Here is a 17,630-nt window from a genome sequence, read left to right on the forward strand (position 1 = left end):
CTTATGATACATGACTTTCTCAGCCAAACTGTGGCATGCAGAAACCGAGTCCTCTTTCCAGTGAGACTACTTCAAAATATCTAACTCAGAAGATATGCTGAGAAAAGAATGCAGAATTATTTATGAAAAAAAAATTGTCCTGCCTTACATAACCATGCTGAGTCCATTCATACCTCCCCCAGCTATGAATGAGGCCCATTCAGTTGAACGTAGGAAGGATTTGCAGGATTTGTATTCCAAGTCTGACACAATTAATAGTGTTTATAAGTACAACAATGTTGCTGTTAGGACTGAGTATATTCAAGAAAAGTGATCATATTTCATAGCACACTTAGTGGGTGAAGAGGCACTTGACATAAGACACTTTTGCTTTCATAATCCAAATCATCTTGCTATTTAGGAAGTTTTACATTGTCTTTAGCCTCTTTCCCTTCCTTTTTCTACTGGTTCCATACATAATGTAAGCCTAATTTACCTACTATTTCACTACCTTGCCTTCTGGAAGATCTAAACAAACAGAAAAAAAAAAAAAAGTCTTTTGGCCTGAGTATCAACAAAATTGAATATCAGGATGCTTTTTCATTCAGTGAATCTGCAGTAGCATGAAACAAGACTACAGAATTATCATGACATAAAGAGCAATGATTCTGTTGTAGGTATAAATAGGATGACACCAAACTGAGAAGGGTTCATAAAAATAGTGGATCTGGAAATAAATAAATAAATAGTAAAGAGACACGAGAAAAATTCAGGGAACATAGAATTTGGTAAATGCAATTTCTGCTGTCAAAATAACTGTGGCATTGACTTCTTTCGTACACTTCCAACATTATTTTTTCCCCATAAGGCTATGCAGCTATGGTAGGACCATTAGTGAAATATTATACTGATGTCTTTCTCCTTGGAAACAGGAAACATTGACAAATCTGTGTGAAAAACACAGGTTTTGCTTGAAGGAGCATCTATATTTAGATGTCTGAGTCTCACAGAAGTTCACCTGTTTTAACTTTAGCTCATATAGATGTTTCCTTAAGCTGGGGACACAAAGGGGAAGAAAAAGTACGGGCTGCAGAAGATACCTTTCGATAAAGTGTGCCTATAAATCAGAGAAGTGGACACATAAGTCATGAACTTTTGTTTTAGGAGACAGAAAGGAAACAGGAGTATTACCTCAGTTACAGAGAAGCATATAGGTGTGATCGATGTAATGAGGCAAAGGTAGGAGAAAAACAGAATTCTGCTCAAAGCCCTCAAGGAGCTAAATACAGGCCATGGATACTCTTGGTAAAACAGGATGGTCCCAAATCAATGTAAATGAAAGACCTGAACTGCAAATAGCCCCTGGCAGATACCAAAATAGCTGTGAGGAGCTGAGCCAGCTGCAGAGCTCTGGTCCTGGAGTGGAAACGGAGCTGTCTGAGTCAGATGACTAATGCACATGGTGAACTGGCCTTCCAGGTGGTAGACCTGACTTGAGCTTTTGCCATTTATCAGCGTTTAACACTGACAAACAACAACAACAACAAAAACCCAAGTATCCCTTAACAAGGAGTTCCTTTCAGCTGGTTATTAATTAGAGAAGCAAACGCTGAATCTCTTGGCCCTCTGTGGAGCTGCTCGCAGGGGAAAGTACAAAGCGAGGGCCTGCTGTGGGGGCAAGCTGATGACTCACTTTTAATATCGGGTTGAGCCAGGCTCTCAAACACTGCCAAGTTAACTCTGCGGGGATCCCCACTTCAGCCCACTCACATTTCCTAATAACAGCACTGCGTTTCAGCAGGCTGTGCTGGAGTGAGGCACTTTGATTTGTAAACAGAGGAGGTCTAGGAAATAATGTGCTGGTGCGGTTAGCCGTGTAATGTCGTAAGACAACAAGGCATAATGGTAGCGCTGCTATTAAGCGGCCAGAGGATATTGCTCATATTTGAACGTGACAGCGATTAATAAGAGATAATTTTTAATGGTACTTTAAAATTCTACCCATGCCCTCTATAGTCCCAGGAGAGGTATTACGGCCCCTCTTTGCATCATATAAAGAGGAAAAGACTGCTGGTAAATGTATGCTTACAGAAGCACACTTTTTAAAGAGGTTTAATTTATAGTTAGAACACCAAAACATATTTTATACAAAGTAGACTGCATGTTCCTGTGTTTTGACATAAGGACTTAAACCATCGGACTTGCTGGAATACTTTTATGGGTTCTTTAGACATTTAAGTCCCCTCGTCTCAGCCTGGTGAAATTTAGGATGTGCAGAAACACGCCAGAGCACTGACTCACTCCTGGCAGATTTGCATCTTTTTCTGCCCCGGCAAAAACTACAACTTGCACGCCGTTGCCACACAGATCAAAAGATGCATGTTTATTGTCTTGGCCACATGACTGAAAATATATCACTGTGTAAGTTCTCTGCTAGGCTTCCTGCTTGAGGACAAACCCCTTTCTGTTCAGACATACAAAGCTTTTCTTAAAAGAGAAATCTGTATGGTTATAAGACTCTACTGCCAAACTGATTGCAAATCCAGTAGTGTATCCTGAAATATTAAACAACACCGTGAAACTTAACTCCCTACCCACGCCTCTTACCCTCTTCAGCCATGTGGGTAAAGCTTCAACCTTGGCTGTGGCAAACAGCCTTCAGCATATGCTTGGCACACTCTTTCAGTATTAAAGCTGTGTGTCTGCCCCATATACGTGGCTTAATGTGCAGCAGGTATAAACACTGTGGTAGGAAATAAGTGCTTTTCCCCTCTCACTAAATCACTTTTGCTTCCACTGGGCAGTCACAGAAAGGGAAGAGAAAAGCTCTGCCAAGGGATATGTAAAAATCTAAAGTCAGGCAAAAAGAGAAAAATCCTCAGCTGGTTTATGCCATTGCACCCGCCTAATTTCTGAGGTGACAGGGCAGTAAGCATGCACTGTATACTTGATGCACTTTTATTTTGTCTGCGAGCAGTTCTTTGCCAAACCCCGAGAACCCAGAGGAGTTTTTGCTTCTTAGCCCATGCCAGGTTGACTTCTCTGCATGTTAAGTAGCTGCTAGGTTCTGGATGTGCCTTAGGTAATGATGTAAACCATGATTTTTCTCTTGTCTCAAGTGCTGCAATATTATGTGAGACATTTCCAAAGTTTGTTCATAGTTCAAGCAGAGTACTGTTATTCAGCCTCATAGACTTCTCTGCCAATGAGCCAGCACTGGGGCTCATTCCCCCTCATGTGTCCCTCATGCAGAGATGCTCTGCTGCTCCCAAGAGCTCACATCCTGGTTCTCCCATAGGTTCCCAGTTTTGATGTACTGCTCATCAAAATGATGCGGTTTCCTGATGACAATAGATTCAATTTTTGCAATTAAAAAGCAATTATATGTAGGAGTAGCTGGATAAATCTTGTCATTGCTATCAAGTAAATCTTTCATTAAATAAAACCTCTGTTTAATACGCCCTTGCATACAACATAAAAATTCAAAGTAAAAACTATTTTTAACTATTGTTAATTAATCCTTGAGCGCCTTTTTGTCTCACCGCAGGTCTCAGCAGGCAATAACACAGACACCAAACACTCAATATACATGATCTACAACCACTGTTGTTTAGCATTTAAAATGTGGTTTTCCGTTAATAGGTACCATCTTCTCAGGAGCTTATAAATACATAAAAATGGAGAAACTATTAATAGAACTTTTTTTATTATTATTTTACAGTGGTCTTAATTCTTTTTTTTTTTTTTTTAAACCAGGACAGGTTTTTGTAATGTTTTTGAATGCTGCTTGGACAGAAAAGGTACATTAAAACATGACTGTTAGTCCAGCTGCTTTGAGAAGTGTCAAAACAAGTACATAAAAGAGAGCTCTTTGGCTGTTGCAAACTACAGTTAATTCCACTAAGGAAAGAGAGACACTAGCAAGGATTTAGTGCTGGCTGTACACAGTCATGGACATGCACACACAAATTCTTACACCTTTTACTGGTCATTCAGCAACATTATACATATGTACCTGAAACACTGGTTGTGAGATGTGAGTCACACAGGAAAAGCTTATTTTATTGGAATTACTCCAACATTATTTATTCTATAGTTATTTTCAAAGGGCACGCATGCACAATAGTGGAGGAGAAGGAGGTAGAAGCAGTAAAAGTATGAAAAAGGCAGATGAAAATAGTCAAAGAGAGTAAAGATTCCTACCTCTACTGGATGTAGGAACTCTCAGATAGACTGACGATATTATACATCTGTACATGTATAAGGCATGCATTTTGGTATAATTGCATTTTGGAATGCAGTCATTAGCTAGTTAGCAGCCTGTTTGGAAGGAGGGGGAACAGCCAGGAGTTGTTTCAAAGGAAATAAAATTAAACAGTGATGTAGGCCTCATTTTCACTTACTTAATGCCTGGGTGGCTGACAATTCATCCTTCGTGTTCTGGATTATGTTTCAGAATGCAGGATCTTCTAAACAACAAATTTTGTGTGAATAATATATAAAGATATATCTTTGCCTCAGACATAGCCAAAACATCCATTGACTTCAATGGTACTGCAGAAAGTGCAGAATTTGTCCCAAAGCAGTTACTGCAGTTACAAAAGAAGCCACACATAGCCCTTCCCCTATACATGTACATTTGGACAAATCCTATATGTCCACAACACTGAAGGCTGTGCAGAAATAGTGATTATAATGGGCCATCACACTTCTTGGTAGCACTAACTGCAACTGACCTTTATAGTTTCAGTGCATTAAACAGGGTTCCCTCAAATGTGTTCATATTTTTTATTGCAGAAACATTTTTCCACTGATACAAAGGCAGACTGAGATAGTGTGGATTTAGCTTACTCTAATCTGTTTTGATGAGAAAATGCCAAAGGAAAGCTATCCACAGTCTTCATGTTGATTAAACCTGGCACAGGTGTTGTAACTTTTTCTTGCAGTTGAGACCAATCCCACATGTTATTGATGTAAATGTTTCTCATTTCAGTATTTCGCACTTGCTAGTCTTAGAATCATCTCAGAAGGTAGCCTAAGGCATTTATTTATTTTTCATCAGAGTTTCCTAAACTAGTTGTGTTAAATGTACATGGGCCTTCTACAGATAAAGATGGCTCAGGATATTCTGGATGGTTATGAGAGACGTGTATGGAAGAGCCTGTGGATGAGAAGCAGGACTGAAATGTACTGTATCATTTTTATCTCTTTGATGGAAGTCACAAGGATAAGCTTTCATAACTCCTATGTGAACATGGTGGATCCACAAGGAATTGTGAGCACCTGGGAGCACAAGAATGGGGAAAGCAGCTTTCCTGTCCTGTGCAGAAATTTGCTATTTCCTACTCTATTTTTCAACAGTTTTGTTTTTGTTTTGTTTTGTTTTGTTTTCTCCCAGGAAAAAAAAGAAAGTTAAAAAAAAAAACAAAACAACATTTCTTCCACAAAATAGCCATGAGTCTAAAAGTCAAGGAACTCATCTAGAATGTGTAAATAAGAAATTCAATAGTTTACTTATATGGCTTGTCTTTAATAAATGAATGTCTGGAAGCAGAATTTCCCTCCAGGAGCTGAGAGAATCATGTCCCTTTCTGCAAGAGTTGGATGTTTTGACACCAGGGAATTTTCCACCACACACTTGGCTGGAGTGAAAGGACTTCAGAGCACTGACATCAGTGGATTTGCACTGCTTTTATCTGCTGAGAACTTAGGACAAGTTGAGTGATTTCAGTAAGGTTCTGTGTAAATTAGAGTCCAACGTAATTTTTTTCACAAAAAGTAGCCAGTTTGAAGTTCCAGATGCTGGGCTGGTTTAAAGATTCAGCGTCGTCTGACAGCCTTCATTGTAGTTGCACCAGCGACATGTAAGAAGCCTATTCTGGCCTCTGAGAGAATGAACAAGATCAGGCCTGCCAAATCTCTGCAGGAACCCACGTGGCAATAACAGCTTGCAATTTAGATCTCTCCCTCCTCTCTGTAGCCCAAGATCAGCAAAATAAGTATACATATGAGCACTTCAAAAGGTGGTTTGTGGATACTGAATGACAAAGATTATATATTTGATTGAAGATTTTGGAGGGAGTATAATTACTTTGAATTTGGAAAAAGCATAAATTGGATTACAAGGACAAAGCCTAATACCTTGCCATTATATTATTAAAGCAGTCAGATATAGTATATGCCAAAAATGCAAGAGGACTGTAATTCCATGGGATTAAAAAATGAATTTATTATGGGAATTTTTGTGCTTATTTTCTTGCTTTTCAGCATAGAAAATCACAGAGTGACAGGGACTCCATGAAATCTTCTAAAGACTTTACTAATGGTCCCAATTTATAAGGAAGATGTTCCGCTACTTGGTGAAGTGCAGTGGGTAAGCTGGGTGGCAACTCCATCTAATAAATATCTGATTTGACATTCCTCCATTAGTAAATAAATGATTAGTGCCCGATAAGAGACCTGATACAGGAAGTTACCAGTGTGCATGTCTTTTCTATTCCAATCACTGTGCTGATATTGAACTGTTCAATATGCTGGGGCATGCCACTTCTAAAACCATATCTGATCATTCCTTTGCTGTTTCATAGCTGCTGCAGTAAGGATTCTGGGATTCAGTAGGACCTTACCAGTTTCTGCAGTGTAGGGCTTCATCTTTCCTGCATTTTCAGTCTGAAGGAATGAGTTTAAAAGAGCACACCCACTGCCCTCTGCAAGTCTCAACATCAAATTGCTAATCTAATTAACATCCATAAAAATTTAGATGATACATTAACTCAACTGTTCTTGAAGCCCCGTGGCACCTAGTTAAGTTACTTTCCAACATTGCTATAAATCAAAAGAGAAAGGCTAAGGTCATTGTGTTTGCTGTACGCTTCAGCTTGGAACCCTGATTGCTTTACCAACTGTTCTTGTTGTTGTTTTTACAACTTGCTAAGGAATACTTCATTTATTCGTACAAGATTTTCATTTGTATCTTCACCTGACATGAGAGGTAGCCTCTAGCTTGAATAAACTATGGAAAAAAAAATTAAATGCAACACTTCAAGATTAGTACTTGCAAAGGATGAGGTGTACAGCAAAGATTTAACATTATCAGCAGAAAAATATATATATATTTCTACAGTGTTCTGCTTTTAAGGCTTTAGTTAAAGATGGGCATTCCTACAGAGTGCATGATGGATGTATATTCTGAGAGGAAAGTAAAAACATGGGCCAAATTTTCAAGGAGAGTTTCTGTTGAGGGAGTGGCCCAGCATAACAAAGCAGTGGATTAAGAGTGGATCAAAATGTTATTGGCTTGAACTGATAGCTGTCAGTGGAAGAGCAACAAGAGCAAGCATATCTTCATGTGCTGCCAGGCCCAGGGCAGGACCAGTCTCTGGGACCAATGTCTGTCTGTGTCAGAGTCGCCGATGTGGATGGACCGTTCCTCTGCTAGGGGCTTGGGTGCAGCAATTCCCTCAGGGGAATGCATGAGTCTCTCACCTGGAGTTGTGGACAGGTAATAATGCATACAGAAATTTAAACAATAGCTGATTTTGTGCTGAGTAGGTGTTTGGGAGGCATCTGATCCTCGGGAAAATGCATAGTCAGCAAAAACGATGTTACGTGTCATACAGGGCAAAACAATTCTCCATTTCCATATCAGAAGCTGCTGATCAATTCTTAACCTTTGGAGAATCACAAGGAAAAAGTGGCATTACATTAAGAGGGGGCTTTGCAGAGCCCACATTTTGCAAACTGTAGGGCAATGTAATTTCTAAACTAATGTAAAAAATAACATTGAAAAATGGTTATCATCTGCAGTAGAGATTATGGATTCCCAAAGAGAGGACCTTAATGTTTTATACCACTATAAGTTAAATTGGTTTTAACTGTCTTAATTTTGTTCTGTGTTTCATATAATACAATGTAAACTGCTCTATTCAATTTGAAGAAAAAAAAATAGCATAATCAAGAGTCAATGAAATGTAAATGAGTTTAGAATAATTTATATATATCTTCTATTCAGCTAATCTGTGAATATTTTTCATCTCTGGGTTCTGAAGGAAAAAAAAATAAAAACACAAACCAACAACACATATTTGAAAAAAAAATATTTATTTCAACTTTAGGAGCACAGTACTTTAGGAGTGCTTTCCGCCATTGAATTTATAACACCTGGAGAAATAGTCTTCAAAACAGGTATAAAATAAAAATAATAGCAACAAGGAAGAAACAAGGGATAGGAACAGGAACTAATCAAAATTAGCTAAGAATTTAGGTCCTAAAACCAAACTGACCAGTCCTATCTACAAAATGATGGGGGGCAGGGGAGGTGGGGGGGTGGGGTGAAAGATATTGTTGGCTTTTGCCTAAAAAGTTTATACTTGTTTGTAGACAAGACAGTTACTGCTGACAAAACCTGAGAAGCTTATGAAGTAAAGGGACTCTGATGTGGTCTTTTGAGTTTGGACACACAAATTATAAATCCTCTTCCACTAGCACAATTCTATGTAAGCCTCAGAAGTAAGTCTGGGAATAAAACTGAATATATTTCCCTATCCCTATGTTTCTGTCAATATGTTTTGCAAATTTCAAAACTTATGAAATACAGCCTGTGTATCTGACACCCTTTGTGACAATACCTTTTTAAATACCTTTCTGAAAGACTCTTACTCCTGGTAAGTAATCTTAAACTTTGTCACTTTTCTGTGTATGTACTTGCTTACATGTATAATATACCCCTAAATATTCCTAAACATTGGTCCTCTTTTAGCCCTCAGTGATTTTTTACTCCATCTGTTTCAAAGATATATGTGTGTAAGCAAATCATTTTGGGGATTTTTTGGGCTTGCATGTTTGCTTATACTGCATTGTTTTCCCTGCTGAAAGTTGCACACAGATTTTGCAGGATGAATACTGTGTTTCATTTATTTCTAAATTAATTATTATTCTTTTCTTTGCTCAAATGTATCACATAACACAGATACTATTTCTGAACTAAGAGACCTAAATCCAGGCCTCATCCAACATTTTATGTATTTCAGACATGGAAGCAATTTTATTTTAAAGACTTGTAATGTTTTCCTTAACTGAGAACTGAAAGGATAACACAGGTATCAAAAATAATGTGTCTGGTTTTGCGATGACTCTGCAAAACTTCTGCAGCCAAGATGTAAGTAGGAATCCTGAATTTGAAAAGCATTCAGTACTGTGTGAATGTGATCCTGATTTGGACATGTTGATGTACCATAACACACTTTTCTATTTTTTTTTCCTAAGTTTGTAAATGGATTTTCCTAAGTGTAAAATCTAGTACAATATTTTTCAGACAATCCAACCACCTTGAGGGTTTTTGTTATTTAAACTGACATATTTGATAATTCTTATGCATATGTTTTTTATTAGCCTAGTTATTCATTTCTAATTTCTATCAAACTGTAAATAGACATCAGATATTATTTTTCTATTCCCTCACGTCCAAACAAATTATCATTTAATGAATAACGTGCAGTTTTTAGCTGGACCGGAGCAGAACTGCAGATCAGGTTTTACAGCTGCGGGGTGCACAGCCTAGCGCCACCCAGTGGGTTTTGTTAAAAAGATGGGATTTCAGTGCACCCCGCGTTTCCAAAAATCTCCATAAAACTTTCCATGGCCAGCTGTAATTCCTAGGCCATCACAGATGCAGCTGTGGAATGAGTGGGATTTACCGCAGCCTCCCTCTCTAAACCCCAGAGGATTCCTACTTACTGATAACATCACCATTTTAAGTCGCAAAACCTTGCAAGTGTTGCTGGTGGCACCCTGAGGTCACACCTTGGTGGCACAACCAAGGGTGCTGGTGTGTCCCATGCAGCCTGGCTCCTCTCCACAGTGGCTCTGATGGAAAATCACAGCCTGACCCTTCAGTCCCACATCTGGAGACTACCACCTTGGGAGAGGGTTAAAGACAAGGCAAAAAGAGCCAGCCAAGCGGTCAGGACAAGCACATCAGCCTTTGGTCATAACCACTGCTTTCTGAGTAATACCCAGCCTGACATGCACACTCCTAAGTTTCTCCTCCGGCTTCTGGAAGTGATGGTTATTTCAGAAGAAATCAATAAATGTCAGTGTGCATAAAATATGGGAGAGATCAAATAAAGGTATTTTGGTATTAAAAGCTATTAATTTTGTGCAACATGCATTTGAATTACAATTATTAAATTCCATTAAGCTAAAATGATATATTTAACTCAGACTTCAGAGTGCTAATTTCATAGTCCCCTCCAAGCTGTTCCTGCAAAGGTGTTAGGGGTAATTAACTGCCATTTTCTCAGTAATTCAGAATCTGCAATTAATCAAAATGCAGGGCCTGAGTGATTGTGGAAAACAGTAACACTTAGTTTATTATGTAGCACATTCTCATTCTGGTTGTTTTATGATGGGATCAGCTACGCTTTTTCCCCAGGATTTATTATGCTTACCCCTCAGCCAATTAGTTTTTCTCACTTTACTTTAACTTAAAACCTGGTGAGTTTGTTATATATATGTGTAAGGTTGCTTGTCAGTTATATTGGTCAGAGACCTGCAGGACTGCATGTGTTTAAGCAATTAGGAACCTGGTATTGTCCAGAAAAAAGAAAAGAAAAGAAAAAAAAAAAAAAACACTTTTCTTTCTTAAAGCAATGGTTTTTCTTTAAAGAGAAAAGTCTAAATGGGAATGGAAAAGTGAGAGCAATGAGAAAAGTCAGCTTGCCACAGCAACAAACAAATGCCTGGCACGGAGGAGCACTGGCAGCTGGCTGTAGTGTGCCCTGCAGGGACAAGTGATGGAGTCCACTTCTTGCACTCTTGTCTGCAGCCCTTGGCTGGGGATATGGCTAGAGCCATGCTTTCTGTTCACCTGTACAGTCCAAAATAAATTGTTACCAAGGCATTGTGGTAATGGTGAAGCAGGGACATTTGATGTCCATATTCAAAATCTAGCTTAGATGTAGTATTCTCACTGGGTTTCTGGTGTGTTTGTGGAGCTAAAGGTTGGTGCTTTGTTACATATTGATTTTACAGCCAGTCTCATGGGGAAGGAGATTTTAAAATTATAGCCAGTTAAGTGGATAGTTTGCTGAATGCTACTGGTGTGGATAATAGCAGCAGGCCTCCCTGGTGGCCTGGTGGGACGGCTGTAATTGACTTAGTCCATTTTTTTTCTTCCTAGCTATTTACATCTGAAGCTGGAAACCCTCTAATTTCACAGATCTGGTGTTGAAGCGTACACTGGGGTGCAGTGGAGTTCAGTAAGTATTAGAAAATATGGGGCCTCTGGAGCAAACTGAACTTTGACAAGATGATTACTGATGTAAAGCCATAGAAAGGACAATACTGGAAGACTCCTGCTGTTCCTAAGTGGGTTGGTTATAAGTTAATGTCCCAGTTTGATAGGATTAATGTTGATTGAACAGTGTGTGGTGTGTTAGAGACCCACCACTTTATTTATTTAACGCATCTATTATTTAGAAATCTCTGCTGCTGGAGACTTCTTCCTATCTATGCTACTTCATCTCTCTGGGTGCTCACAAACCAGACCTTTAGAAACTGACGCTGCTCTCGGGTGGAACATGTGTGAGGTGCCCTGTACAAATGCACTCAGAAGCCCCTCTCCAGGCTTACTTATCTTTCATTGCTTTGGATTTATAAGGGGCTGATTAACTCATTTGGCAAGACGATATGGCAAGCCATTTATGGTCAGTTTATATTTTACTGGTACCAGTGCTGCCCTCTACTGAGAGTGGATCCACTCCCAGCTAGAAGATTTATTTATCTTTTTTTAATTGTTGGCTGACTTCTACCAGCTACTGCTTTTTCTCACCCATCTACATTGAACAATAGACATTTTTTGACAGTTTGAGTGGGCTAGATCAAAGTGGCACAGTGTCCTGACAGACGGGAGGAATATTTCTGCATAGTACAGGTTTTGTGCAAAAGGCAGTCCACCCAAAACCTAATGCTGAAAAATGTGAAGGAAGAGGATATTTGATTTGAGGACCTCATCATTAAGCGTAACATCATGGGGATAAAAAACAGAAAGTGAAAGGATCAAAACTAAAACCTTGACATGAAATAAGACTGGTTTAAAAGATAGACTAGATTCCTTTATGACCTGAATGTTCTATTTTGATCTGGGTAATCCTAGTGACCTCTCAAATTATCTGAGGACTGGATTTGGCACAAACTTGGCAAAATAATTCAAATTTTTTTCTCCTGAGGGGGACCAAAGAGAGGTAATATTAAATAAGTGACACAAAATTGAGATTTTACAGCATTTTAGGTAAAAATTAGATGTACAACAGCGAAGTGGAAATATTAGCCTAACGATGGTTTCAATAATGCAGTCAAAAATTACCAAGTGATATTCAGTCTATCTTGCATGGCACCACACAGTTGTATTACTTTGTTTTCTTGAAAAAACAAAGGAAAACAAAAAAAACAAGAAGCAGCAGCAACATATATTTCTGTTTCTTGGCTCCAAAAATATAAAATTTATAGAATGGAAAAAAAAAATACAGAGTCTTTGTTTTAATCTGAAAGAGAAACATACAGGAAAGTGCAGCAATAGAGAAATTTAGAGAAAAGAAAAACTTAGGAACAGATGTCACTGTTTATTATTATTTCTCTTTCCTCCCTATGATTATAATAAATTCTCTCTTTTTTTTGTAACGATTAGGAAAGAAGTGGATTATAGCAAGGTTGGACAGAAGTGTCAGATAAAACAGAATATAAACCCACACAAATCTCTCTATCAAACACTACTGCAAGATGGAATTAAAGCTACTGTGTGAATCTGGTGCTTTATTTGAATAAGACTGTCAGAGTAGTGACCTTTAGGCTCTGGAAAAAAATCTGAGAGGATTTTCTGTCTGGCTCTCAAATTGTTTTTTATATTTCAGGGTTTGGAGATGGTATAGAGGAAGTAGAACCTCCACATATTTGGGTATTTTATTTTGGCTAAGACAAGAATCACAGGAAAGGCAAGTTAGGCCAAAAGAGGCCAAATGCAAGGGTCTTGTCAAAAAAGGTGTTATGAACAGTTCAGACAAAGTATCCTTCTCTTTAACAATATAAATGTTTCGTATTATCAGTGGCACAGAAATACGTGAAATAGCCCTAGCACTTTAGTAACACTGAAAAAACAATTTTGTTAGTTACATTTTTCACTGTTCATTCTGTTTGCCTGCTTTTTTCATATCTGAACTTGGAAAATCATAACACATTTTAAAACAGATTTTCAGCTCTCTGTTCCAAGTGTGTTTGTCACGTTCCAGAATTTAGGATAAGATCCAAATCCGTGGCTCCTTGTAATGCACCCCTGAAGAATTCTAGGCTGAATGAAAGCAGTGCTAGTCACCTTCATTTCAATTTCTAATATAAACATAAAATTAAAAATCCTAGCAACAAGCAACATGAACATGAATGTGATAAATTGCTTTCAAACTTCAGTGAAACTAACTTCTGTGATAAGTACATGGGCTTATTAGTAGTTTCTACTTTGGAAATCTACCTATGTTTTAATACAAATAAACTGTAATTTTGTTTTTGATTTTTTTTTTCTTTAGAGTCTGATAAGTCATACTATTCATCTGTACTATAGAGGAATGCAGTTTCAGCAAGCTGAGCTGAGACTCTCCTTCCACCAAAAGCACAACAAGCTCTCTAAAAATTGATATCAGTGTACTAAAGACAAAATTATTGGAGCATTTCCACCTAGCCTGAATCACTTGGAAAATCTTAAACATGGCCAAAATGTGTGTGGATTGTCATGACCACACAAATTCATCTTCTAAAAGGTATTGCTATGTTTACCTTTAATTTATGAACTATTACTTCTCACAAAAACATACAACAAATGGCTTTTTACCTTCTCCTCCCATAAAACCATATGAAGATTTTTGCCAGGCTAGTAAGCATTAAGCATTAACAAAAATGTTTAATGTTAGTTTTGTATTGTAGGAATCTATCTCCTGGGATATGGATACAGTAGCATGATTTAAAACTTTACTGTATCAAGGTTCTTTAAGTTTCTGCATACGTTGCAATTTTAATAGAATGTGTACATTCTTTCTGCACTCAAATGTTTTTTATATTATGCTTTGTTCTATTAAAAAATGACACGTCACTGTGCTTCTGATTAAGATATGACTACTTCATTATATAATCCTCATACTTTAAGGAACGATTTCCTTAAAAAAAAAAACCAAACAAATGGTTCAAGCTGAAACTTGGCATAAAAAGATCTGGTTTGGGAAAGGCTGGGATGCAGAATGGTTTTACAAAGTTTCACTTAAATCAGTCTTGTTATTTTTTTTTATTATTTTTACAGAAGAGCACAACACTGGTTTTAGTACCACTACTTGTTCTCTTAATATTTGCCGAGTCTTAAATAGAAATGTTATTTTTCTGAGTTGTTTTCACAGCCTTTTCTTGTCAGTTTAAATGATTGTTTCATCTTAAGTAGAAAGTTTACCAAGTCTCAAATCCTACTTAGTACTTGTTTTGTTTCTCTCAAAGCATGTGTAGTGATGAATGTTTTAAGTTAATTTAGTGCTGTGAAAGGTGCCAAACTGTCAGCCATGGAAACTAAAATAGTCTATTTGTGCTGAGAATGTTTATTTTATTTTATTGTTAAAACTGCAGTTGGAGGCTTCTCCAGCTCAGCTGCATTGTGCAGCCATGAAAACCTGTAACGCTGGCAGATGCAGGAGCTGGTGAAAGGGATGAGTCTGTAAATGGAAGTGTGTTGGCTGATCTGTGCGATGGAAAAATGACCTGGCATAAAGTGTTGCATTTTAAGTACTCCTAGGATACTTGTCTCCCCCTTACCAGCCCATCCAAAATTTTTCTGAAGGCAAAAGAAATCACTCTGTGATAAAGCAGTGTTTGATAGAAACTCATTACCAATACACAGGAAAAAGACCATTAATGTAATTTCCCAGGATGAAGCACAACAAGAGCTACCACTGAGACCTCTGCACTAGAAACCGTCCCCAGTTGCTCCTCTGCAAATCTAATTATTCAGGTAATTTCCCACAGTTGTAAAAGTAAAATAATAAAGCAAACCTGTTCTCTGATTAGGGATAGCAATGTTATATAATTTCTTAACAGTCTAGCATATCTTTCCTTCTCTCTTTTATGATTTTATACTAGATTTATTTATGTATTAGGTTAAAAAGGAATCAACCTATGTCTTCTCAGTATGTACATCCCAAATGGCTAGCAAGTGACAAATTTGCACAGATACATTTAAGACAGAGGATGATCTGGGCTTTTATTCCCTTGTTAACAAGGGAAAAAATTAATTAAAATTAAAAAAAAAATTAAAAACAGTACAGTACAGAAAGAGTAAGCTTTTTCACTCTTGAGTCAAGTACCTGCATTCTCAGTAACAACCACTGGAATTCTGTGATTTAGACAGTATGTCCCAATGTGCCTTAAGACCATTGCTTGTTATTTTTCATTAAGTTTATATTCTCTAACCAGAAGCATTTTGTTGGTAACAAATTCATAAAAATAATTCAAACCCTTTGGAGGTGCGGGGGGCTCCTTTTTTGGTAGATTTTATATCTGCTACAGTCTGTTCAATGTCACTGTGTTAGTACAGGAATATAGCTATAACATTCTTGCATGTGAAGCTGTACATCAGGCACACTTTAACAGATTTATGTCATCAACCCCCACACAGTATTAATCATTCTTCAAGGTCATTTTTAGCTATCAAAGTAAGTGCTTTAGTAAAATTGCCAAGGCAGCTTTCAAGCCAGGCCAGTTGCAAGTTTTCAGGTGTTGGAAAAGAAGGAAAAAAAAAAAAGAAAAAAAAAGTTGAGGAATTTATAAAACTAGCTTCTTGGCAATGTGTCCATAAAGGTCTGTGATGGGAGAATAACCATTCATCAGCATACATGCAGGCTGTCTCTGTTATGGAAACCAGGGCATATTTAAAGGAAAAATAAACAGATTTATCAGTCTGGTTACAATTTTATGAAGTACAACATTGAAAGGTTTCCCCTGTCTGTTTCAGACACTGACAAGATAAACTAGACATAGCTAAGGCTGAATGTGTCACTTCTGTCAGGTGCCATGATAAGTTTGAAAAGCTAGGTATGCTTCACAAACAGTCTCCAAATAAATCTCAGACAAGGCTTAGGTTCTTTCATTTTATTTTCCATTTTTCATCATCACTGAAGCCAAACAATCAATGACATAAGATTTGGGGATGTTTATTACTACACCAAATGGCTGAAGCCTGCAAGCATAGAAAAACATATGAAATTATTGGTTTTATAGGAGACCATGCTGAAATTTAGCAATATACATATATAATATTTTCATTATATTCACTTTGGAATTCCTTTGTTTGAAGCCCTGCTTTACATTTTGGAGATCTCAGTGACAAGAAGATGCTGGTTTTCTAGGTCAGATTCAATTACAAAGTCTGTGGAGGCACAAGAGGTAGCCTGGAGGACTACACTAGTATTTTACCAGCATATGGGTACCAAATATCTGCTGTGGAGCAAATATAAGAGATGACCTAAGCTTTCTACATTATGTTTATTTTTTGTTTGTTTGTTTGTTACATAAATGAAGCTTTTAGGTGTTACGATCATGAAATAGAAATGTTACAAGTGAGGATGTCTACAACGAAATCCTTTTATTCCTACTTCTTCCACTTTTTGGTTCCAGAAGCCCTTTTGTTTAAAACAGAGACCCAAAGTCACATCAAAAAGAAATTTTGAGATTGCAGCAGTCTCCTAAAAGTATGGGCAAAGACAGATGTTGGTACCCTACATGATCCTCTCTGCTACAGCAGCCGACATCCCAGAACTGTTGTTAAGCTTCCTCCTTAATTTAAGTAAACACTAATGAAAGTCCCTGCTATATCTAGGATCTATGCATGTACTTATAATTTTTCTTTCTCCAGAATGCAAGAAAGAGAGGAAGAGAGAAGAGAAGAGAAGAGAAGAGAAGAGAAGAGAAGAGAAGAGAAGAGAAGAGAAGAGAAGAGAAGAGAAGAGAAGAGAAGAGAAGAGAAGAGAAGAGAAGAGAAGAGAAGAGAAGAGAAGAGATGAAGAGAGAAAAGGAAAAAGGAAAAAATGTGATAGAAAATAAGGAACAATTCTCATATTATGTAGGGAAAAATGGAATTAAAAGAGAAAGCTGACAGAAGATATAACAAAGCAAGCTTTAAGAAAAAAATAAAAGATGAAGGCAAAAAAAGTTTAGTATTAGTTATTTTTCTAAGTTTGTCAAGTTCTTTGTATTCATCTGTTGTTTTCTTTCCTTATCCCATGCTCATCTGAGAAAATTCATGCAACTGAATGAGTGATGTACAGGCCAGCCTCACAGCACAACCAACAGGTTTGTTAGCAAGCTTGCTAAGACACTCAAATTGCCAAAGAGACAAAGCTATGAGCTGCACAGAAGCCTGTTCTGGGCTCTCAGGTTCACATTCACTTTTGCAGGCACCTGCCAAATTTGAACAATGCTGACATCAAATATGGATTATTTCCATTGTCTAGTCCTTTCTTTGTATCAGACACTGTTACATAGAGATGCAGAGCTCAGTGGATTTTATTGCCTGATGCACAAACAATTAACTTAATCCTGGAGAGTCAAAATAACATCCAACTTAAATATGA

The 17,630-nt window shown here is 37.6% G+C and overlaps 1 long non-coding RNA gene across 2 annotated transcripts; it reads left to right on the top strand.

Moving 5' to 3' along the window:
* The first annotated feature begins 6,844 nt into the window (after nucleotides 1-6,844).
* LOC308190696 lies at nucleotides 6,845-17,109 on the top strand. 2 transcript variants are annotated; one of them, XR_013947457.1, is made up of 4 exons: nucleotides 6,845-7,480; nucleotides 11,159-11,237; nucleotides 14,931-15,013; nucleotides 16,913-17,109. It is a non-coding gene; the product is annotated as an uncharacterized lncRNA (long non-coding RNA). The 2 variants fall into 2 exon arrangements; XR_013947458.1 differs by lacking the exons at nucleotides 14,931-15,013; nucleotides 16,913-17,109 and adding an exon at nucleotides 13,554-14,863.
* The last annotated feature ends 521 nt before the right edge of the window (nucleotides 17,110-17,630 follow it).

Source organism: Anser brachyrhynchus (assembly GCF_964034855.1).
Source record: "Anser brachyrhynchus genome assembly, chromosome: 2".
Lineage (NCBI taxonomy): Eukaryota > Metazoa > Chordata > Aves > Anseriformes > Anatidae > Anser > Anser brachyrhynchus.